Source organism: Crocuta crocuta, unplaced genomic scaffold (genome assembly GCF_008692635.1).
Source record: "Crocuta crocuta isolate KB4526 unplaced genomic scaffold, BGI_CrCroc_1.0 scaffold34, whole genome shotgun sequence".
Classification (NCBI taxonomy): Eukaryota; Metazoa; Chordata; class Mammalia; order Carnivora; family Hyaenidae; genus Crocuta; species Crocuta crocuta.
Window position 1 is genome coordinate 641,695 of NW_027529635.1, and position 26,644 is coordinate 668,338.

The 26,644-nt window shown below is 37.5% G+C and overlaps 1 long non-coding RNA gene across 1 annotated transcript in view; it reads right to left on the reverse strand.

The window, feature by feature from the left end:
- Positions 1-18,235: 18,235 nt before the first annotated feature.
- Positions 18,236-26,644, reverse strand: part of LOC144230092 (uncharacterized) — a 220,579-nt gene continuing 212,170 nt past the window's right edge. Inside the window, exon 3 of the long non-coding RNA XR_013334687.1 lies at positions 18,236-18,364. This is a non-coding gene — a long non-coding RNA (uncharacterized LOC144230092). The remainder of the gene's footprint in view (positions 18,365-26,644) is intronic.

A 26,644-nucleotide genomic window follows, 5' to 3' on the forward strand; every position in this document is an offset into this window, starting at 1 on the left:
TTAATCATTATGATTATGGTAGTTCATAATACTGCATGTCAGAAAGGCTAAGCAAATTATCTCTGGTCACACAAGACAAAAGTGGTTAAGCTGGGATTCTGACTTCAGAGCTACTACATAACAATATCTCAACGCTATTTAACTACCATCAGATCCTTTAATTATTACTCTTACCAAAATACAGCCAAATTCATTTCTGTGGCTGCTTGCCTTTCAAAATCTAAAGTGGACTCTGGCTACAATGACCAAAGCATCAGTGATCTTAACAATCCCAACAACCTTTCACAATTCCAAGCTATTTCACTTTGTAACAGAGAATTTTATGATATGAAATGTGCTTTATACTTTCATAGCCCACTCATGAATACGCTCATTTTCCTTGGGGGCATAGTTTCTGTGCATCTTGAAACAGAGAAATTTATAAGAAATTCCATTTCTGTGAGTAATTTCTCAGTGTGAAATAATAATGATATAAAAAAATAAATATAAGCCATTTAAAAGGAGAGAAAAGAATTTACTGTGCTTCCTCTGGAGAATAATGGGAGAGTTTTCTGACTTCCCTAATCCATCTCCTGAACGCCTGATGCACACTTCCACTGCAGGGAGAAAGCAGCTTTGGTTTTCACTCTCTAAAATGAGCTGGGCTATGTCTCCTGCCTATCTGATGCTCTTTTCCAGGCTCTTAGCACAGTTAAAAATGGAGATGAAGCTGATTGGGTTTTTTATGTATGCCAAATGTTGGCTGATGCCCATAAAAGTTAAATCACACTGGAGATGTGTCCAGAGGACAGAACACAGATTTTCTTAAGCTTCCAGGGAGATGGAGGGTGGAGAGAGGGTAGTGCCCCTGTAATTACGGGAGCTGTTTTTGGCTGGAATCTGTTGAAACTGATGAAGATGTCACACTAGCGATCTCAATATGTGACAGCTCAATATTGTGACAGACATATGGCTGCAAAATAGGAAAGGCAGTAGCTTTACACTGGGAACATTGGCTCTCTTGCCCTTTCCCCTAATACCACATTGAGTTATTCGCATATAGGAGGCTTCAGAAAGTTTTTAGACTCTTCATTTCTCTTCTTCCCTCACTTCATCCTGACTCCTTCTTAACACATAATACACTCCAGGAATATTACATTAGGATTATCACAATGCAGTAATGATAAAGTTAGGAAAATATCCACCTGGAATAGCATTTCAGAAGTACTGTCTGGGATCTGAATTTAACAGCACAGAATCACTTGTCCATATCAGTTCTCTATTGTTTGCCAGTTATGTCAAACATGTAAACATTTGCCCCCGAATATGATTCTTTGAGTTTCAAGAGCCCTATAACGATCTTACTGGCAAATACAGAATGTGATATATTATTAGTATAATTCACTACTAGTACTTAACACAAAACTATCAGTGATGCCTCTTATCAAATACTGTTTTATCTAATCTTGAGGACAACCACTTGAGGCAGGTATATTAACATCATTTTATCAAAGAGAAAATTGGGGTTCAGAGAAGCTAAGGAACTTGGCCAAAGTTATGTTGTTGTTAAGTGGCAGCTCTAGGTCTGTACCCCTGAGCTACTTCATTTAATTACTCTACTGTCTCTACTACCTTATGCCTCTCAAAAAATATTTGTTAAATGGATTTGTATTCAAGGAAAATACAGCTAAGTATTAGGGATGAATTCAACATTAGGTGTTCATTTGTGACAAGGCTGTCCCAGACTCAAAAGTGAAATATTTTCTGTGATCTCTCTCAGGCTGGTGATGTATTCTCAAATTGGTAAAAATAACACCTCAATAAGCACAAATTTAAAATAATTCAGAAAACTGGGGCACCTGGGTGGCTCAGTTGGTTGGGCGTCCGACCTCAGCTCAGGTCATGATCTCGTAGTTCGTGGGTTGGGGCCCCGTGTTTGACTCTGTGCTGACAGCTAGCTCAGAGCCTGGAACCTGCTTTGGATTCTGTGTCTCCCTTTCTCTCTCACCCTCCTCTGCTCATGCTCACTCTCTCTCTCTCTCTCTCAGAAATAAATAAAACATTAAAAAGTTAAAATAATTCAGAAAACTATGCGCAATCAAGGGAACTTAGCCAAAGCTTCTGAAACGTTGCTGGGTCAAGAAGAAAGGAGATGGATGAGACTGTTCCTAATGTTTCCCATGCAAGTGATTCTTCTTTTTCTATTGGCACCTGCATGTTCTTGTTTTGGAAGAACCAGAATTAGTTCAAGAGTTGTGGAATAAAGATGAAAAGAATGCAGGGATGGAACAAAGAAGAGGGACATAGACAGGAAGACAGTCTGAATTTTAGATGGAGTCTTATATACTGTTGAAAGCATATTCAATATGAGGCCAACTATAACTTTTCTATAATCTGAAGAAGCTGTTGCAAAACCTCACAGAGAAGCACCATGGAGGGGTTCTCCTTACTGGACTTGGAAAAAATCAGGGATTTCATCTTATTTATCTTTGAATCTAACACTCAGGATAATGTGTATTTAGCAAGTATTGATTTCCCCCTCCAGTGGTTTGTGAATCTAGAGGGTAGGAGCAATGAAGACATTTTAGTAATGAAAACCTTCATGGAAATATATCGATTGAATGAGCTCATCAGAGGTAAGAAGCATGTTGCGCAGTTCTGAAGAACAGAGAGTTTAGAATGGAAATCTGTTTTAATCCAGACTCAGCTCCTTCTTCTGTAAGAAATGCAAGCCCTTTCTCTTCACTGAGGTGACTTTGCTCCTCTTTCTCAACCACTTTATCTCCTTTTTCCACTTCCTAAGTCATTTCTTTTTCTAATTCTTAATCATATTCACTATATTAGTGGTAGAATGAATATATGGGTGAACAAATGAATAAATGATCAGGTAGGGAACAAAGAATGTTTTCAAGCTAAAAGAAGTCATCTTTTACTACAGAATATAAAGTGTTTATACAATGTAAAAGGAATAAACACACACACACACACACACACACACACACACACACACACACACCTATTAAGGATTTTGTAATAAAAAGCCTTGATTTAAATCATGGCTGGGCCAAGTGACATTTCTGAGCTCCAGTTACCTCTACTACAATATGGAGAGAAATAATAGATAAATAACATACATTATGTGGGGGATATGCAGTTATAGGGAAATTTGACTTTTTTGATTTTATGAATATTTTGTAGGCAGAAAATTAATGAAGTTATAAAAACTAAATACGTAGAGAAATTAATTCCTAATTTTTTTGTATTCCTAAATTAGAAGCACATTTTGTAGACTAAATGAAACATCTGTAAACTTGGAAAAATAATGGCACTTGTAAATGAATGTTCCTGTCTTCCTTCCTGTATATAATTGTGGGTAGAGTATATTGCCAGGTCATAGGCATGCTTTGAAGATCTATTTCTCACAAGTGACTGCCAGATTTTTTTTTCCTTCTTCTTTCTGGATTTCACAAATCTCTGAAGTGGAGATTTTCAGAATGAAGAATAACTGAATAATAAAGGATGGAGAATTGTAGGAAAGCAGTGCATACTGAATGTAATTTCCATAATGATTCCTAATTCTCAGTGGTTTTAACCTAAGGGCCACAAAAGTTGTGTGTATGTCTTATTCTGAAAGGAGCTTGATTGAAAATACTGTGACTTCCTATATATATTAATTCATCTTTCGGTTTATTACAGATGAAAGCAAGTTGCTTTCCAGGCTTATAGATGTTATTAAATAAGTGTGTTGCCTTCTTAAATGACCTATGAAAAAACACCTGAGTTATATAGTTAATTCTTAGTACCATATACATGGAGTAAAATGCAACATTCTGATTACGTCTGAAAACTAGAATGTTTATACCAACAATTGGACATAATTTGCGTTAAAAATAAGTGCTCTCTATTTATGTTTGTGGCTGGCAACACAATATGGGTTCTATTTCTTTAGATTCATCTGATGTCACTCTAGATAAATTTTTAAAGGTGAAGAGGGTCCATGTCTAATTATAAGATGCTATCACATTGCTATATATTGAAAATCTTTAGTCTTTGGCTCATAGACTTTTTCTCAAATCCTGAGGCAGTCTTTCAAAAAGACTCCCAATACCCCAACTCATCAAAATAATATAATAATAAAGTAGATCTAACTAGTGATTTAGCAGTTAGATCTACTAGCAGGTTTAATGGCCTGCTAATATTTACCAGCCCTTTCTTCTCTTGCCGATTTCAATCTGGTGTTCCATGATAAAATTTACAACCCTGAGCTCGAGTACCAAAAGTGAGTGCGTATTAGTGAAATGAATTTAAATCTCAATTACAATTAAAGCTAGTTGTCTACAGGGAGATTTTTCTGAAGACTTTCCTAATACATCCCAGACTCCCAGCCTATGGGTCTCATTAAATTTCTTAGCTGCCCTAGGGATTCCCAAGCTTTGGAGAGCTAAGTGATGCTTTTTGTTCAAGCTATACTGAAGGAGCTAATCATCAAATAGGAAGGGAAGAACATCCACACACATATAAAGAGGTATATATGAGACACTATAAGACATGTCCACAAAAAATGCAATGAAAAATGAAGGAGCACATATTCAACAGGGGAAAATCCAGTGATCCTTCATGAAGATAGTATTTGCTCCAAACACTGAAGAAAAGGCTATGATTGGAAAGCAGAAGTACAGAGAAGAAACAACAAATGAGTAAAAAGTAGATGTGAGAAAAGGAGAATATGCCTGGTTCGGTGTGCCGTAGCACAGATTAGCAGCAAAACATTGACACTCTAGGCCTTGGGATAGCTAGTAGAATCTAGTGTGACCCTGCCTCTAGGTAAAGTATACTGATTAATACCTGTGCTCACTGCTCAACTAGTTGTGTGTGTAAATCCAAGGAGGTACTACTCTCCAACAAGACATCTATTTCAGCAGCCAACTGCTAACATGTTTCTATGCCTTGTGGAAAAGTGGTCCTTGGGATGCCTAAAGTAGATTACACTGCAGGAGCTTGAGACATTCAGCTCAAGGAACATGGCTCTTGCATAATGGAAGGGCAGGTGGGAAGCATCAAATCCTTTTTACAGAAAGAACAAGTAACATTAGACCAGGGAAAACATTACCATTTTAAGATGAATTATGAATACAATTCATATATAACATAGGTAACAGCATAGGTTAACAGCATCTCAAAGTTAAGAAAAACCAACTAATTTCCTAAAGCATAAGAAAGTCACAAAATAGCATATAAGGAACTTTCTCAGGATAGAGAAGTGACACTGGAATTTAACTGTCAAAATTCTCACAGAAGTCCCTAATGCCTCCAGATGAGCAGGTCACTGTTCAGCACACCAGAGTTGCATGGAGAGGTGGCTGTAGTCTAGGACATATAACAGGAATCACCTTTGGCATCTCCAAACAGACAGTAAAGAAAATGAGCCCCCAAGGATGTCTTGGGCCATGCTTTGCTTGGGGCATGTCTATCACTCTCTACTTGGTCAAGATGTTGTACAACAACCTCCATTTGGCAGTTGGCACATTTAGAATATTGTTCTAAGGCACAATCTTCTTTTCATAGCCTTTGTATAGCTTTCATGGAAAATGTCACACTGGTGTTTCAGGTAGAAGAACTTCCTTAACCCTGCATCTGATAACAGCGTCTGGACCGCCAGAGCAAAATGGCCCATATTCCAAGTCAATTACTCTTTCCGTCACCAGATTCTTCAGTTTATGTTCTTAACTCTAAAGTTTTTTTTTAATGGTTATTTATTTATATTTTGAGAGAAAGAGAAAGCAGGAGAGGAGCAGAGGAGGGGCAAAGAGAGAATCCCAAGCAGGTTCTACACTGTCAGTGTAGAGACCCATGTGGGGCTTGATCTCATAAACTGAGATCATGACCTGAAATGAAATCAGGAGTCGGATGCTTAACCAAATGAGCCACCAGGCACCCCTTTAGGTTTTTAAAAAATAGCTTCAGCAAGATCACCCCATTTTGGGGCACCTGGGTGGCTCAGTTGGTTAAGTGTCCGACTTTGGCTCAGGTCATGATCTCATGGTTCGTGGGTTCGAGTTCCGTGTCGGGCTCTGTGCTGGCGGCTAGCTCAGAGCTTGGAGCCTATTTTGAGTTCTGTGTCTCCCTCTAGATCACCTCAGATTATCTTTATCTCTCTTGACTCTTTTTATCATGAGAAACTTTGTATTCACAAGCACACATCATCTTGCTCTGATTTTTTAAGCCAAAATAAAACAACAACAACACCTCCTCTGCATATGAAATAAGTTGCCCAAAGTCCACCGATCCTAGAATAGCCAGTCTCTAAATCTTAGACTTGACATATTTATATTATCCTACTGAGAAAAGGATAAAGAATAAGACTTAAACAACATTTATAGTCCTTTCATAGAGATTAACTTATTGAAACTTATAATTATACTTTCAATTTAGGTAGTACTATTTTAGTCCTGCATCTCTTCCATCTTTAACTTACCACATTTAAAAACAAGCTCATCATCCACCTTGAGTCTCTCTTTCCATTGTCCTGCTCATTTCACTAAATGGAAATTGAAGTTTCCATTTACTCAAACCCCCCAAATTAGCATTATTCTTAATCCTTTTCTTTAACAACCTACCTTTAATCATCTCACAAATTATATGCACTCAAAACATAATCAGAATCCAATTGATTCTTACCACTTGCACCTCTATCATCATGGTGTAAGAAACTATCATCTTTCACATGATTATCATAGCCTATTCATTATTCTCTCTGCTACCCTCACTCACCTCTCTTCAGTCTATACGCACCACAGAAGCTAGAGGAATCTAGCCTCCTAACTCATTCTGTTACCTCAATTCCATCACTTTCTCCCTTGCTTGTTCTTCTTAACTACTCTATAGACTTTGGTGTTCCTCAAATACACTAAGCGTGCTCTGACTTCACGGACTCTCCACTTGTTTCTTCTACCTGAAAATCTTTGCACCTGGATATCTGCATGCCTCTGTCTCTCACCTCCTTTTGGATTTTCTTACCTTCTTAGTGATGTCTTCTCTGACTATCGATTTAAAACCGTAAAGCACTTCCACACCAGTACTACTTTTTCTTTCCTTAATTTATATTTTCCTACAAAGCTTGACACATCCAAATAATATTTATTTAATATTATTTTATTCAACTTATATTTTCATTGACTGCCCTACAGGCTGAAATGTGCATTGAGAAGAGCTGGAGTTTGTACTTGTGTTGTTCCCTGTTCAATCCCCAAAGGCAAGACTGCCTGACTCATAATGGGTACTCAATAAACATGTGTGGAATAACTGAATTCATACATGTCAGGAAATAACTTTGGAGAAAACCTGACTTGTGATCCAACTCCTGCTCTCTAATTTATTATCTCTTGACCTCATGCATAGCTTTCAATTTCAGTCTCATTTACCTCATCTATGAAACAGAAGTAACATTAAGAGTATTGACCAAAATGTTAAATGTGAAATGTCTAAGGCATAGTAGATATGAAACAGATGATGACTGCCATTGTTTTATTAAAATACTATTTTTAAAAAGTTTGTTTATTTTGAGAGAAAGAGAAGACATTGCAACTCGGGGAAGGGCAGAGGGAGAGTGAGAGAGAATCCCAAGCAGGCTCCACGCTGAGAGTACAGAGCCCATTGTGGGGCTTGAACTCATGAACTGTGAGATCATGACCTGAGCTCAAATCAAGAGCCAGAGGGTTAACTGAGCCAACCAAGCACTCTTAAAATATTTTCAATAACCTATGGGATGTCACTTTCATTCTTCATTAAGTGAAAGAATTTCTACTTTTACCACAAAATGTAAAGGCACATGAATTAATTTAAAAAAAAAAAACAAGCAGAGAGTCTTGTCTTTTAAAGTTCTATAATGAATTATTGTTTCAACCATAGTGAAACTATCCCCAAGGTTTTTGTAGTTCTCCCATGCACTAAATTTCTTGAGTTCAAAAGTAATTCAGCATTATGGGGGATTGGAAAGATTTTAGAAATTCTAAGACTTAATATACCATGTTGCCAGAAGAGTGCTTTGCCTAAGGCTTTCCTTTTCAATTGTAGAGCAGTGACTAAGAATAAGGATTCTTCAAGGCATGCTTAACAGCTCCCAGGCCCAAAGTAGGTGGCCCTTGTTAAAGAGATTGCTTTTTTAACTTCAGGAAAATCCACAAGGACTTTGTTAGATTTTATTTGCTATCAAAAGCATGGGGACTCCTGGGGAGCCATTCTTACAAACTTCTTCTGCAGGTAACCCACCGGAAAAAAGGAACAACTTGTTATTGTTACTGAGAAAAAAGACCCATCCAGTTTCCATCAGAATCAAATCAGCTGATTAACCAAGAGGAAAGCTAGTGCCATGATTTTCTTTTATCAAATCCTATGAAAACAAGCCAAGGAGCTAACCTGTAAATACTGCAGCTAGTTTGCACGAGCCTGCAAGAGAATATTGTGCACATCTCTTCCGTCCTCTGTGTTCAATGACATCACTTTGGTAATTGAAATAGGCCATAGGGGGAGTGTTTACACCACAGAAACAGGGAAACACCAGAAAGCACAGCTTTTATTTTTTTTTAATTTATTTTCTCAGGTAGTTGGTTTTCCAGCACACTATTGGTTTTACCTTGTTATTTCCAAATATATGAAATAAACAATCATTCAAAAATTTGTTATTGCTGTGCCTTTTCTGTGCAAGGCACTGAATTTAGGGGGTGCTCTCTGAAATAGCTGCATACCATTCAGCTAAATAGAATGGTTGTCTCAAATTGTTTTACTGCCTTGAAATTTCTGGTTTATGGTTTGGTTTCTCAAACAGTAAATGTGCACTGTGAAGCATTTTGCTTTACTACAGAAATATTTCTTTGTATTTGTAACATGAATATGGAGCTTTAAAGATGTAAAATGTGATAAATCAAGCATAAGGTATTCCCATGACACTTAGCGTATTTGTCATTGGTGGAGAAAAAAGTTGAGAAAATGAGGTACTGCAAATAATATGATCATTTTACCTAGTGGGACAGGCAGGATAGGAGATTTCAGAAACATGGACCAATTTTTCTTTCAAAAGGTGTTTCAGATGCAGCTGGAAACTTCTGAAATTATGTTTGATAAGCTGGAATGTGGCAAGAAGATGCAATCACTCTGTGTTCTCTGCATTGCTTACCTATCACCTCTCAGCTCTCAACTAGGTCACATGAAGGTGGCTGAGAAAAATTGGCTAAATCTTGTATTAAATGGTCAGAAAAACTGCAAAATCACATTCAGGAGGATAGCAATCCAAAGTATCTACCACTCTTTTACACTTACTTTTTGAGGTCTTTAATTTCTTTATTAGCTTTTATATCTTGATCTTAGCTCTGAGATCTGACTAAGCCATCCATGAGCCCCAAAATTCTTGGAAGTTTTATAAGGGTGTGACTTCTCAATCTAATTTTCTGTATAGGGAAATTAACAAAGTGAATTTCCAAAACAAGGTTTGCCAAGTATAAATATAGTCTGTTTATTTCAATATGCTATCTTGACTCTTAGGCTTCACTGAAAATTGTATAAGTGGAACACACCATACTTCAAACTTCACTCTATTTATTTTATAGCACCAGGTATTTATGGAAAGCTTTTCACCTGAAGAGCAAGGTTTCTAAGATGAAGACAACCAAATAAAAACCAGAATGCTTTTTTTAAGCGATCTTGTAAATATTCATTACTTACAAAATTCCCTAAGTTATATCCCCACCTTATCAATACACAAAGTCAAAGTTGATGTCCTCTAAGTAAGTGTTTATGATGTAGGACCCAAAGGTCTCTTTTCAACTGCATCAATGAGTAGAACTCTTCTGCTTTTGTAGCAAGCCCTTTGTTTTGCATTAAACAGCGTTTGTTCCTGGTCCATTGAAGTTCTTAGCAACAGGGTTCTTGCTGGTTTCTCTAAGCCTCTAGCATCCACTAGTCCAGAAGTGGAATGCTAGACAATTTGTTAGTGGTGCTTCTGACTTCCTGTCAGGGTTCTTTTTAGATTTGTGGCTAAAGCCCTTTCCATAGGAAACCAAAAAGTCATTGTTTATGCAATATCTACCCTGACAGACTTTATAATCAGTTTATGAGAATCACAGTCCCTCCTTAGGTTGTGTTTATGGACAAAAGTAATGCCTGTCTTAAGAGACAGTGGTGTTAAATCATGCTGTTATCACATACTGTTATTTTTGTTTATTTACTGTAGTTATTTATTTTTTCTTGTGTGTAATGGGATGCGAGGAATTGACATTTGATTCCTAGACCACCTGTCTATATAAATGACAAAAGATGAGGCTACTGCAGTTGGTATTTGAGGATAAAGCATATATGATGAAATAGTGAGGGCACTTGGTTTTAAATATTTCAAAGTATATATGTGAAGAAAGGTGCTTAACTTTCTTCTGCTTCCACCAAGGCCAGGACAATAAGCACCTCAGTTCATTTGTAGGAACAGAATTCACATTACGAATTCTCTAACTTCCTAAAGAAATATGAAATGTGAGGGGCACCTGGGTGGCTTAGTCGGTTAAGCGTCCGACTTTCACTTAGGTCATGATCTCGCGGTTCGTGGGTTCGAGCCCCGCGTCGGGCTCTGTGCTGACAGCCAGCTCAGAGCCTGGAGCCTGTTTCAGTCTGTGACTCCCTCTCACTCTGATCCTCCCTTGCTCACGCTTTCTCTCTCTCTCTCTCTCCTAGAAATAAATAAAACACTTAAAAAAAAAAAGAAATATGAAATGTGAGAATACATTATCTAGAAATGTTACAGAACTCCTTCTCTGTAAAATCTTTTAAAAAAATAAGACAGATTACTTCCTAGGAGCCCAAAGCACACACTCTCCCTCTGCTAAACTCCCATAGCAAGTCGTGTATGATGAGTAATGTTCTGCAACAGGCATTAGCAGCAGACAAAGAGGAACAAGACACTGTCTTACTCCAAGGAGATGAAAGACAACTTCCTAAATATATTGTAGTTATGTTAGCCTTTTCTATGTTAGCACTGGAAATAGTTTTTATAGAACTTGATAGTTAAATCTTTATGATGTGTATATAGTAAAGGGCATATATATGTTCCTTGGTGCCTAAAATATTCTTTACCATGTAAGAGACAAGTTGATAATTTAATTCATTTAGTATTTATTACTTCATTCAATAATTATTTTTAATTTTGTTAATGTTTAGAAATGTTATTTTCAAGAAAGAAAGAGCACAGAGTGAGAGTGGGGGAGGGGCAGAGAGAGAGGGAGGCACAGAATCTAAAGTAGACTCTAGGCTCTGAGCAGCACCTGGGGCTCAAACCCACAAAATGTGAAATCATGACTTGACCTGAAGTCAGATGCCTAACTGACTGAGTCATCATCCAGGTGCCCTTCAACAATTATTTTTAAGTCCCTCCTATGTGAAGCAATTATCTTTTTCTTCAAATTTATCTATATTTATTTATTTAGAGAGAGAGTATGAACACGGGAGGGAGAGAGAGGGAGAGAGAGAATCCCAAGCAGGCTCTGCACTGTCAACACATAGCCCAACAGGGGGCTTGAACTCATGAACCTTGAGATCATGACCTATGCAGAAACCAAGAATTGGATGCTTAACCATCTGAGCCACCCAAGGGCCCAACAATTATCTCTTTAAGATGCATTTATACGTATTCTTACCCAAATACAGGGAAATGGATTTAGTGAAAAGCTGGATATTTTTGGGCGGGGGTCCTGTGTTTTGCGTTTTTCTTTTTCTTTTTTTTTATAGCTTCATGGTTCTACCTGGATTTTATTTTAAATCTGGTAATGAAAACAGATCCATCAAAATATCTTCAAAAATACTTCCAAGGGACTTCCACTTTTAGGATATTAGAGTATACTTTTCTTTTCCTATTCACCCCATTGAGTACACAGAAAACTCTGGAAATTATATGCAAAAAGATAAATACACACATAAGAAGAAACTGAAAGGTGGAGAGCAGAATGCAGACAATCTAGGAAGCTTAGATCTGAGTAATGACATGATGGTGGAGAGTTCCTGGGTTTCCCTTTTGCTTCATATATCCCAGACTTCAGATAGAAGAGACAAGAAACCCAGAAATACTGACAGGTGAAGAAGAAGAACAAAGAAGAAAGAAGAAAGAGGAGGAGGAGATGATGATGGTGGAAGAGGAGGTGGAGGGAGAAGAAACAAAGTCCTGCTTTCTCTATCCAAAAGACAAAGATGAGGTAGCTCAGCAAGAAAGAAAGGTGCAAGGCAGTTACTCTCATCCAGCTAAATATCACTGAAAAAATTGTAGCTCTATTCCCACCCAGGCCAGCAAAACCCTACTTAAGACCTAGATCTTCACTGTCAACATGCTATGAAAGCTCTCCCAAACTCTCTACTAAGGTGGTATCAGAAAGGCCAGGTAGGACATGAGAATTTTCATCCCTGCCAAGTAACACCCCTTTCACTGTCAACAGAAATGACATGGGGAGACTGGAATACTTTCTCCATTCAGCAGTAACAAGGGAATCTTTCCCCGGCATGGTGGAATGGTTTCACAGTTGGCCATACAGACAGTCAGGACTTTCACCTCCACTCAGCAGTAATGAGGCCACTCCTCCATCCATGTTATCAGTGGTAGTTATCAGTGGTATCAGTGGAAGTCTGAGGAAGGAGTTGGTATTCATGCCCAGAAGCAATGAAAAGCCCCCATCCACTCCTGTGTCAACAAAAGGCAATTAAGAAACATGGAATTCTACTCCATCCTTATGTCCATTCTACCCTTGTTTCCTCTGCTGGAGAAATATCAGAAGAAGCCACCTAAAACTGAAGGTTTAAATAAGATAGAGTCTCATAATAAAATTCTCCAAATATCCAGATTTCAATTGCAAATTACTCATTACACCAACATTCAGGAACATTTCAAATGAAATGAAAAAGAATCAATAAATACCAATGTGAAGAAGAACAACTGGACATACATAGCCAATAAAAACAAATTTGACCTAAGTTTCACTTCTTATACAAAGCTTAAACCAAAATGGATTATGCACATAAATATAGTAAGTAAAACTACCAATGTTTTAGGGAAAAAACACAGAAGAAAACCTTTGGGGGTCTAGTGGTCAGCAAAGAAATTCTTAGACTGGACACTAACAGCGTGATCTATAAAGGGAAAAACTGATAAACTGGACTTCATCAAAATTCAAAACTTGTGTTCTGTGAACTTGTGTTAAGAGAGTGAAAAGACAAGCTATAGAATGGGAGAGAATATTTGCAAATTGTGTATCTGATAAGGATTAGGACCTAGAACATACATAAAGTTCTCAAACTCAACAGTTAAAAATAACAACCAACCAACCAAACAATCCAATTAGAAAATGGGCAACAGACATGAACAGGTACTTCTCTGAAGAGAATATGCATATAGTAAATAAGTAAATAAGTACAAAAATGTTAAGCATCACTTACTTTTAGAGAACTGAAAATAAAAACTACAATGGGATAATTAGGGACAATGCTCCTTGACATCAGTCTTGGCAACATTTTTTTTGGGTCTGACACCAAAAGCAACAAAGGCAAAAATCAAGTGGGACTAGGCTGGCATTTTATATTTGTATAGCCGCAAAGAGCAGGGCTGCTGCCAGTTGGGATTCAGGGCCCTCAGCTTTATGAGGGTGTGGTAGAGAACACAGAGGAACCCAGAACGGCTGGCATCTGTGTGGTGTTAAATCTAGTGAAATCTGTAGGCAGTCTGAGGTCTGTTCCTTTAGTGGCAAAAGCTGAGGAGGTCCTCTGCAGAGCAGGTCCCTAAGAACCACCATCATTCCCACTGCATGGCTGATACTGGAACCGCTGCCCTTCTTACTTGTTCTTAGCTGCCCCTATCAATCTTGGCTTTGCCAGTCTCCGGATGGGGTCCAACCCAAGTGGGTCCTTCATGCAATGTCTCAGAAGGCTAGGGTAGCTCACCCCCACTCTGTCCTCCCTTTCCTGGTAAGAGGACCTTTTTCTAGTTTTCCTTTTATGCATCAAAACCACAATGGGGTATCTCCTCACATCTGTTAGAATGACTATTATCAAAAAGACAAAATACAGCAAGCACGGACAAGGATGTGGAGGAAAAGGAACCCTGGTGCACTGTTGGTGGGGATGTAAATGGGCACAGCCACTTAATGGAAAACTGTATAAAGATTCCTCCAAAAATTAAAAATAGAACTACCAGATGACCCAGTAATTCCCCTTCTGAATATATATCCAAAGAAAATGAAATTATCTTGAACAGATAACTGTACTCCCACATTTAATGCAGCATTATTCACAACATCCAAGACACGAAAACAACCTAAGTGTCCATCAATAGATGGATAAGGAAAATGCTATATTCAATCATAAAAACTCTGCCATGTGTGATAACATGGGTAAAGTCTGAGGGCATTATGCTAAGTAAAATAAGTCAGATAGAGAAAGATAAATACTATACGATCTCAGTCATGTGGCATCTAAAAACACTGAACTCATAGAAACAAATAGTAGATTGATGGTTACCAAGGCTTGGGGTGGAAGTTATAGGGAAGTATTGCTCCAAAGGTATAAACTTTGTTATAAGATGAATACATTTTGGAGAGCTACTGTACAGCATGGTGATTATAGTTAACAATATTGTTTTGTATAGTTGAATGTTTGCTAAGAGAACAAATCTTAAATGTCCTCACCACCACCACAATTATTTGAGATGAAGATGCTAACTAAACTTATTGTAGTTAACAGTTCACAATGCACACTTGTATCAGATTATCACACTGTACACCTTAAACTTATACAATGTTATATGTCAGTTATATCACAATAAAGCTTGGCAGGGGGGACTCTAAATATGCAACCAAAAGCAAGGGGGAAAAACTTCTAAATATGCAATTGTCATATAGCCCAGCAGTTCACTTCTAGGCAAAGAAATGAAATCCTATGTTCACACAAAAATCTGTACATTAATTTTTATCGCACCTTTATTTATAATAGCCCCAAACTGCAAACAATTGAGACATTCTTCTGCAGTGAATGGTTAAACACACTACTGTATATCCTTACCAGAAATATTACTATTGAAAAACATGAATGAACTATTGCATACAATAATTTAGATGAAACTCCTGATAATTATGTTGCATAAAAAAAGCCAAGTCCAAATGTTACATACTGTAGGGTCCCATTTATACAACATCCCTGTAATGAATAAATTATACAAACTGAGAGATCAGTAGTGCCAGCTGCTTAAGAAAGAGGCTGGGGGATGGCAATGAAGTGGGTATGACTATAAAAAGACAACAGGAAGGGTCTTTATGGTGATAGGAATACCAATGAAAAACCACAATGAGATATCACCCCACACTTGTCAGAATGGCTAAAATGAACAACCCAGGAAACAACCAATATTGGTGAGTATATGAAGAAAGGGGAACACTTTGGCACTGTTGGTGGGAATGCAAACTGGTATAGTTACTCAGGAAAACAGTATGGAAGTTCCTCAAAAAAATTAAAAATAATTATCCTATGACCCAGCAATCGTACTATTAGATATTTATCCAAAGGAAATAAAAATGCTGATTTGAAGGGGCACCTGCACCCCAATATTTACAGCAGTGCCATCCACAATAGCCAAATTATGGAAAGAGCCCAAATGTCCGTCAACTAAAGAAAGGACAACGAAGATGCAGCGCGCGCGCGCGCACACACACACACACGAATATTAACTGGCAATCAAAAAGAATGAAATGTTGCCATTTTTAACAACATGAATAGAACTAGAGGGTACTTTGCTAAGCAAAATAAGTCAGGTAGAGAAAGATAAATAACATATGATTTCACTCATATGTGGAATTTAAGAAACAGAACAGATGAGCGTAGGGGAAGGGAAGGAAAAATAATATAAAAACTGAGAGGGAGGCAAACCAAAAGAGACTCTTAAATACAGAGAACAAACTGAGAATTGCTGGAGTGGAGGTGGGTGGGTGGATGGGCTAAATGAGGGATGGACATTAAGGAGGGCACTTGTTGGGATGAGAACTGGGTGTTGCATGTAAGTGATGAATCACTGGGTTCTACTCCTGAAACCAGTACTACACTATATGTTAACTAACTTGAATTTAAATAATTTTTTAAAATACTCTGCATTATGTCTGTACTAATGTCAATATCCTCATTGTAAAACTGTCCTATAGATTTTTAAGATGATTGTCATTAGGGGAAAAGGGGGATTGGGTGCATGGAATTCCTCCATGTTATTTTTTTAAAAGTTTTTGTTTATTCATTTCCGAAAGAGAGAGCATGAGCAGGGGAGGATCAGAGAGAGAGGGAGATACAGAATTCAAAGCTGGCTCTAGGCTCAGAACTGTCAGCATAGAGTCCAATGTGGGACTCGAACCTACAAATTTAGATCAACTTAATCTAAGCCAAATTTGGACACTTAACCTACTGAGCCACCCAGGCACCCCACATTTTATCTGTTAAAATAACTGGTGTTGTTTCTGTTTCTGGAGTCCAATCTAACAGATGCAGGCAATTTGTAGCAGGGTTTGAGAGAGAATAAATAGGAAGGCTATGAAAGATTGTGTATAAGGCAAAATTTTGAGATGGGCAAATAGAATGATAAGAAAAGCAATCAGAAACAAGAGTGGGGGGTGGATAGAAGTTCAGGGAGAAGTAGAGTTGCAAAGTTTTCTGTTGATTTTGAAAAAGGTACAAACGTATATAGACGTTCCAGTACTGCCCTTCCCCACCCCACTTGTTTTCAAATTCTTCTTCAGTTCTGGCCCACGTATGTTGCCAGAATGATTTTCTTTTCACTTACATGTGACTTTCTTCCCTATAAACAAAAGATCCTAACTAACAAAAACAATAACAACAACAAACAAAAAAACAAACAAAAAAAGCACCCCCTTTTCTAAATAGATACAAGGACTAAGATTAAAGGCTATGAAAAGGGACAATCACACATATTTAGGGGGGAAAAAGAGCTTCAAATCTTTTTTTTTTTTTTCTGCATTGGTTCATGTTCCCCTGCAATACTTTACCTTACCATTGCCTCCTCATCTTTAGAGAGCACTTTCCACACTACAAAGCATCTCCATATCTAATGTTCTTATGGGAATTTCAAAACGAAGTGGGCTCCTTAAAGACAGATAGCATGGCTTCTATTAACCTAATCTACATAACGTGATGTGTTGATACAGCAGAGTATAGTTGTGTTCCAGGGAACTCTTGAGTTATGAATTTAGGACAGATAGATGTTATACATGCAACCCAGGGAGAGCTAAATATTAACAGGAAAATGCATGAGCAATTCCTCCTACAGGTTCGTATAGCATTTCTACTTCTCCCTTAAAACAGCATGAATGATTCAAGTAACTATTTGCCAATTAAAATAGCAAGTATAAATGTCGCTTTTGCAATAGATGGAGCTTACTGCCACTATAACTGAATCCTTTTTTTTTTTTCTTTTTCTCTTCAACACAGTGAAACACCACAGATGAATGAACATATTTCCATTTTACAGAGCTGGACATCTCTTATTTCTGGGCTCAAGTGGCCTTGACCATTGATGGTACAACATTTAGCTAAAGGAGATGCCACATCATGCCCCAGCTCACAAAATGCTACTTGTAGGAGTCACTTGGACTTTCACGCTTCCCCACTGGTTCATGTAGACAAGTTCCACTTTGCTAGTAGCCCAACAGCAACTATTTTCATGCTGTTATCACATCAAGCTTTCCAATCCCTCCAGGTTTTCAAAGGAAGAATAAAAAGCCAGCTACCTTTTCCAAACACTTTGTTCCATATTAAAAACCTAACTGCAGTCCCCATTTCATAAAAGGAGGGGGGCATCACCAGTTGTCTGTTTCATTCTGAATCCTGGGCAGGCCAATCTGCCACAACTCCCAGACAGTGCAAAGGAGCATCTGCTCGAGGAACACTTAGTTTGACTGCCGCCCCTCCACAGAAATCATTGCTAGTAAAAGTTTTATGAGGTGGGTACTATTTTCCCCCTGCTTACTTCTTTTGTAAATGACTGAAGCCCAAATGAGCAAGAAGAAATGGCCAGATATTTAGCCATATGTTGGCATCCACATGTGTATGTTTGGGAGGAAAGAGAAGCTGTCAGCTGTACCAAAGGAATATTAGAATCATCTGAAATGCAATTAACAACCCCACGGTCAATGAATCTTTGAAGGATTCTAACAGAGTAAATTATAACTCTCACTTACCTGTGGCAAATTGTCCATGGACCAGTTTCCTTGTTTGTGAAACTTGAATCCAGTCAATTTATTCAGACTCCAGAGTAGTTTCAGGATGTTTCCATTCTGTTAATCTACATGGGTTATCTTTGCTTTTCCAGTAACTCCTATAAACACACACACACACACACACACACAATGATATATTTAGAATATGCGGTTGATAGATTTTTAGCACCCATAACTCACATTGTTTTCTTTTACTATTCTTATTATTTGTACTAGAAAGTGATGGGGAAAAAGCTTTTCTTTTAAAAACACTATTTCAGGTTAATGTGATTTTCTATCCCTAATTACAACTAGTAGAAGTACACCAGGTGAATGGCAAAAGCTTAATAAAAACTTATTGATTAGAGACTCAGTATTACAGATTTTACTAAAATCTGCTTGCTATTGCATATCCTCAGAAGGTGGAAAGGAAGTTAATATTTTAGAAGTTACCATAAGACTGGTGTTGTACTAGTATCTTTTATATACATATTATCCTATTCAATTTAATACATTTATCCTATTCAGCCTTTCTAGGACTTACTACTTATAGCTTTCTGTCTGACATTTTGCAGAACATAGGGGAAAGGCTTGTCGGAAGAGGAAGTTAAATTTTAAGATTAGGTAACCTGAATCTACTTCTCTTACACTTTCCTTACTCAGGCATGGGAGAGGCCCACAGATTATTGTTTGTTTTGTTTAAATAATATCAAAATGTTTTGTTCACCAAATATGCCCTAAGGCTATATACATACATATATACATACATTAAAAGAGTGACTCAGTCATTGGGTTATGGGAAATTCCAGATTGATAAACTTCATGTCATTTCATGAGGTGATAATTATCACCTCTTATTTATGGTCTAATTCCTTAAACACATACATTTTCTTTCCTTCATCACAATTGTTTTGGCCTGAAATTTTACATCGGTTTTGGATTCATGGTTTGTTGTTGTTTTTTTTTTTTTTTTTTTTTTAACAAATTCAGTTCCTGTGCATCTAAACCATATTACTTATTTAACACTCTCTTGTATTAACTGGTATATATTATGAGACTATCAGCTTCAGTGGTCCTTTCCTCCTAACCTATAAGGATCATTATGGCAGCAACAGAACATTCCATGGATCTCCTCTTCCTTCAGGAAATAGCTAGCCACAGAAAACAATTGCTCCTCACATGGGATACTTCCTCTTTTAAAATATACCCAAGTTGCTTACAACGTGTTCCCTTAAAGCCAACCAAGAGCTGTCAAAAGTATCAATTAGAAAGTCTTCCTAGCTTCCCCAAATCTTAATAGAATTTGCAAGTGAGATACAGTCTCAGTATTTTCTAGTTTTACTCCATAAAATTTAATCCACTTTTCACACAAGTGAACCCTTGCTTAAACAAAAGGAACAGTGGAAGAGTTTCCTTGCCACAAACGTAGGATAACTCCTGACAGAAATGTCTAAATTGTAGACTCTTCTTACTACATGTTAAAAAAAAAAAAAAATAGAACTTATAGTTAAAAGGGGGGCACAGATGGGGCACCTGGGGGACTCAGTCAGTTGAACATTCAACTCTTGATACTGGCTCAGGTCATGATCTTATGGTTCATGGGATTGAGCTCCGCCTCAGGTTCCATGCTGATGGTGTGGAACCTGCTTGGGATTCTCTCTCTCTCTCTCTCTCTCTCTGACTCCCCCCCCACCCCGCCCATGCTCTTTCTCAAACAAATAAATAAACTTAAGAAGTGGGAGGGAGGACAGAACCCTGAACTGCATGTGAGGATGAATTTCAAACCTAAGAAATAGGCTAAGTAATTGCTAGAGGTGCAATTCTGATGTAATTAATTATCTGCAAAAACACTCAATCTATTTCATTTCCACTATGTCATTATTACAACTTTAAAAAATAACCATTTATTGGTGGTCCAACTATATGCTAGGCACCAGTTATGTGACTTACATTTATCTGATTTATTTATATGGAAAAAAAGTGCTTCAATGGAAGCCTGTATGTTGTCTCTAGCACACCCTCCTGCTCTTTGATTCTGATGCTGTGGAAGAAGTCTACAGAATCTATAACTCTAGAAAATATAAATAGCTATTAGCAAAAAAAAAAAAAAATTATTTTTGATAAATGCACAAATGTTATCCTGTCTAGCAGAGAGGTTCAGCTGCCTTCTCTGGACATTATGGAAGAAGCCAGCTTCACCTATATTTGGACATCAATTTTAATATTTCTGAGATATAAATATGTGTTTATTTTGGGGTTTTCTTTTATAAAAATGTGTTCATTTATTTATTTGGGGGAGGGAAGTGAGAGGGAGAGAAAGAGTCCCAAGCAGGTTTCAGAGTGTCAGTGAGGAGCCCAACATAGGACTCGATGCCACAACCTGTAATATCATGACCTGAGGCAAGATCAAGGGTCAGATGCACAACAAACTGAGCCATCCAGACACCCCTGAATGTTTCTTTGAACTGATTATAATACTCCTGGCTCTCTCACTTATTTGCAAATTTTATAAAATCTTAAGTATCTGTTCATTTATATGTGCTTGAGAGTTGTGATTTTATTTCATTTTTTGAAATGATCTTGTACCATTCTGTGTGACAACTCTATGGGGCATATATATTGTTAAGTACATTTTATAGCCAAACACCCAAGACTCAGCAGGGTCCCCTATAACTCACCTGAGGGCCACAGGCTGAGGGTACAAAGCTAAACAAGGTTGTCTTTATCCTCAAGCTCAAGGAGACCAGGGTAAAATTTATTGAGTGCTGCCTACATGCAAGGTGCTTCCATAACTAAACTAAAAACATTTGATAAATCCTCACTATCTGAAATTCACCACTTGTTATATGAAATAGTGAACTCAAAGAGATTCAAACAGTGTTATACCCCTCACTATCTGAACTCATTCTATATACTCCTAATAACTGAATTCGGGAATCAAGTAGATTTGTATAGGGAAAGGCACTCAATTGCAATCTTTAAATCCTCAAAGTCACCTTGTGAGGTAGGCATTCTTCCCATTTTTACAGATAAGAAAAATGAGGCTCAGTGAAAGTAATGTTAAAAAAATCACATCACTTTAGAATAGAAAAAGATAGCAAGATCACACAGCCCAATGTCCTCATTTTATAGTTACAAAAGCAGAGCTCAGGAAAACAGAGTGATTCTCTTGAATCTTTTATCTAGCTAGGAGCAGGGCCTGCCTCCACATTCACTGATTCAACCTTCCATGCATCTTTCCACTTATCTGGGACTAGTAATATAAGAGAATGGTCCACACATCTGTCAAAGCAGGCAGAAAAGTGAGGGGCAAATTATTAAAACTTGCTCAAGAAAGCCCCAAGTTCTCTTTCCAACCTCACTTACCACATTATTTATCCATCCAGCTGATCTGAAGTTTTCAGTCTGAATTCATTCCCCTTTCTACTCTAATATTATAATTGCATATGTTTCTTAATCTACTTAAGCAATACCATGAGCTATTTTCAGTATTTCAAAAGTCAGTGACTGCCACCCTCCACCATAAGACAAAAGCCACCTAAAAGGCCAAGTATCCTTGTGACTAGATTTAAATCAAACTGAAGGAGAGAAGCAGGTTTTCAAATCCAGTCTGGAATGACAGACTGCTACATCTTACTGATTAAAAACAACATGGAAAACACATTAAGAATCATCAAATTGTGGACTTTGTTCAGTAGGAAAAAAGATCAAATTATACGTTTCATGCGACAAAAAGAAAACACTAGTAGGGCCTTTGGTGGGGAAAGTTTGAGGAATCACTTTTTTATATTCTATAGTCACCCATGGATTTTGAGCACCTCTACAGGAAACAACTTTCCTGGACAACTTTGTACTTAAATCAGCCTTTGCTCACATGCTGAAGCACAGATTCCCACTGTCAGTACCAGCGGGAGGACAGGGGTGATTTTCCATTACCTCCATATGCAGGGTGTGGATGAAAATTTGGGCAGATTTCAGAAACTGTGGCCCACTAAACTAGCAAATTATTTTTTATCTACATATGGTTCCACAGTCTAGAAACTGTTAGCGGCACACTCTCTTGACCGTTAAACTATAAGATGGAGCAAATTCCACGTTGCATGGTTCTCTTTTCTTTTTTCTTTCTTTCTTTTTCTTTTTTGGCTGACCTCATCCCAACTCCTCTTGCTTCCTTCCTATCCTCTCTTCTTTTTCTCTTCTACCATTTTTGTCTTCTTCCCTTTCCTTACTTTCCTCGTCTTCCCTCACACAAGTATTGCTATGAGAAAATTATGATTATAGGTATCTAATGAATAGGCATATACCATATCACCTCTCAACAAACAGAATGAAGAGAGGCCACCTGTTACTACCATACTTTAAAGAGTACTATATCACAGCAGCATCAACAAGTCACTTTTTTAGGGAAAAATGCAATACATTTGTCTTTTTTCTGTCCTTTCCGTCATTCTCAACATGTTTCTTACATTGGGCTGAATTTGTTTCAGGACTTCATACCCTCCAGAGACCTTCCCTTAGGAAATTTACAACCTTCTGTTCCTTTCCAAGTCATCAACATTCTAATAGAGTAGCTTACTATGTAAACCTATGCTAATTTCAGTCATTATGCAGATGTCCAAGTATCTTGCAGGTTTCCACCTGAAAGTGTTATTTCCCTTTAGGGTCAAAGGGATTTGGATGAGCTGTTGATCCCTTTGTTAACATATAATCCACATATCACTAGGCCACCAAGTTTATCAAACTTCTGCCAGGAAAGCAGGATTGCCCCTAGAGAAGTTGGTGAAATGAGTAATGTTGAATTACTGTTTGTATTTAAAATGGAGTAGTGGGAAAACATTCCAAAGACACTTAGCTTTTTAATTAATCATAATCTCCCACCTTTGTGAATTTTAAACATTTCTACTTTTGTTTTCATTTAAGAAGCTGTTTGGCTACCTCTGAGCTGCCAGGAAAACAGTATAAAAATATTTTTCATGTGTTGTCCCATATTATCCTCAAGACAATTTAAAAGGATCTCCCTGGAATAAATCATTTTTAAACATTTAGAAACCGATGTCTTTTTAGAGAAGTTACAAGCAATGGCCAGGGTTACAGAGTTAGTCTTAAGTATTAAAACCCAGAACTTACACTAATTTCCAGGTTCATTTCTACTTACACCATATTTTCATTTTAAAAATGTTAGTCTAACAATTGGTCCAAGCTGCACTTGCCTCATATAAACACGTCTAAATTGTTTAAAGTTCATATGTTCTATACAGAGTGAGATTTATCAAAGAGTGACATTCCATCTAGGACAAATGAAGAGGCTCCCATTTAGCCTTGCAACCAATTATATCTATGATGCAATACAACTGGATTAAAGACAAGGTGTACAATTAAGATACATTCAATAATAAAGTCAGATTTTGCAGATGGAAGTAGGATGAAAATTGGCATTTCCTTAGATGCACTCAGGCACTGTGGCCTTTCCATATGCCTGAATCAAAGAGCTAATATTTCCTGAGAAAACTAAACTATATCATTAAAATAAAGGAAGTTATCTTGCAATAAATACTAGGCCAAGATAAATAGTATCTTCTTTATATGTATTCTACATTAAATAAGAAGGGCAAAGGTTTTAAAGCCCAACAGTGGACAAATGTAGCTTCAGAACCTGTAAGGACACAAGTCTAAATCAAACTGACTCCATGACAGGCTTCAAGTTTCCCCTCTAAACTAGAAGGCCTAAGTTCCAGCTTCCCCGAAACTATCAGGCAGTTACACATTGCCCAAGGCAGGAGAAACCACCCTTGCAACACCCAATCAGGAAAGGCCAGCGACCACCCTGCACATTACTAAGGGAGAGGCCTGGAGATAGAAACTATAGATAGGACCTTGTCACCTAATGTTAAAGTTAACCCGTTAGTCACCAAACAAGACCCTAGTCTCGCTCTGTGATTGGTCGAATTTAAAGGTACTCTAAATGTTGTAATTGGATCCCGCCAAAAGTAACGAATACTCTAGACAATGTGTATGGTTAAACCTGCTGTCAATAATGTTGAATAATTATGATTGGATCACTGCTCCCCTGCCACAACTTATGTATCTCCCCCGTCACAAACCCCATAGAAACCCTACTCTGCCTTTGCTCGGGGCTCTCAGCACGGATCCACTGCATTGGTGAGGTCTGGGACCCGGAGCTCAAGCCTGAATAAAACACCCTTTGCTTTTGCATACGTGACTCGGACTCCTTGGTGGTCTTGGGATTTTTGGGGAGATCGCGATCTGGGCATAACAAACCCTAATATAACACCTACCCTTCATCCCTGACCACCATCCAGGCTTAATATGAGAATTAAAATATCTACACTTCAGGCTGCAGCATATTGCTTAAATACGACTCATAAATAATTAGAACTCTTATCTCTTCATTCAGCACCAGGTCTGTCTTAGATATCCACTCTAACAAGAAGCCACATTCTCTGGATCTAATTGTATATTTTGTCACATGATGTTGTTAACTGTGCAGAATATAATACAAGACCAAGGGTTAAGGGAAGTCAAGATGCAGTGATTCCCTCTTGATTCCTAGAGACCAGAAGACACAGACACTCCCACAGAGTTTAAGCCCTGGTTTCAATAAATGCTATCACCTATTGCCCTATTGCCCTTTGCAAACCTGACAGTTGCTGTGTATGTACCATTTACTGCGATTATTTCCAAAAGCATGTATTTTCACCATTTGAGTGTGAACACATAATTTATAATAAAAGCCCAAACAGAGACACTAATTCTAAATACAGAATCTTTGTAAATTATATCCCAACAAATAATAAATTTAATAGAGAATCATGAGACCCAAATTGCTAACCATAAGGAAGAGGGAATGTATCATATTCTAATATTATTTTACCAAACATAAATGAATAAAGGGTTCTTTTATTGCATTTTGGTCATCAGCATTCCAAATCTCAGTGGAGCTTTTGACATAAACATACAATCAAGAGCTGAGTTATTATTTTTATAATGATAGTATCTTAGCTAGTGCCTTCAATCAGAAGCATGATAAATAATCACAATTCATATAACTTAATAACTAATGTGTTAATTCATCGATTTCAAAAAAGGATCTGACACCTGTGTGTATCTTTCATTCATTCCCACAGTCTATTCTCTAATAAATTTTGAAAAAAAATCTAAGTTTAAACATCATTATGGTACTCTAGCCAGATGTTCAAGTCCAGCCTGCCTAGAAACACATCAAAATACTATGTGCGGTGCAGATGATTAAGTCACATCCAACAGTTTCAGCTAGGTTTTCAGGATAAGTTCAACTTTAAGGAAAATAATGGCTGTTTTTTTCATTAATTCATTCTTGGGAAAGCAAAATAACATTATAATCATCTATAATCATTATAAAGTCATACAACCTTATGTTTAAATCCAGGTTGTCAATCATGGACTTTGTAGCCTTCAGATACTTACTCTCTGATTTGCCTCTTCATATCTAAAAGGGTATTCAACTAAATAATAAGTAAATTTGAACTAAATAATGGTATTTAACTAAAAGGATTGTTTCAGTATTAAGTGAAATAACCTACAGAAAGCAAAAAGCACTGCTTCTGACATATGATAAATGCTAAGTTAATGGTAGCTATTATTTTTCAGTGTTTTGTTTCTTAGATTCCTCATATGAGTGAAATCATATGTTATTTGTCTTTCTCTGACTGACTTGTTTCATTCAGAATAATAGTTTCTAGCTCCATCCATGTCATTGCAAATGGCAAGATTTGATTCTTTTTTATGGCTGAGTGATATTTCACTATATAAAGATAGATAGATAGATAGATAGATACATCACATCTTCTATACCCATTCATCAGTTAATGAACACTTTTGCTATATCCATAATTTGGCGTTGTAGGTAATGCTGCTATAAACATCAGGGTGCAAGTATCCCGCTGAATTAGTATTTTTATATTCTTTTTATGTTGGGAGCCATTCTGAACTCACTAGTTAAGGCAGGTTTTGCAAGGTCTCCTGCTGTCAGATGACAACCGATATCCATCCTCACTCAATTGTTTCTGCTTGAGCACCGACCCCCACAGCACCTTATTGATTGGTATCCAGAGTGACTTGTCCCCTTATTCTGGCCCTGGTATGATAATTGCACCTTGTGAAGGAATTTACTGTGGGAACTTCTTCTTTTCATTATGGGAACAGACACCGTGTCTCCAGCAGGTCCTGTTTCCCTCCATACTTTCTCTTGAGCTATGAGGCTAATGACCCTTACTCATAAAAGACTGACCTTTATGTGTACAATTCTGTTTCTACTGTTGCATTAGTCCAAGAGGTTCATACAGTTCAACATGTAAATCAACTAACCAAAAATGTTCCTCATGTCCTAGCTATTCAAGAAA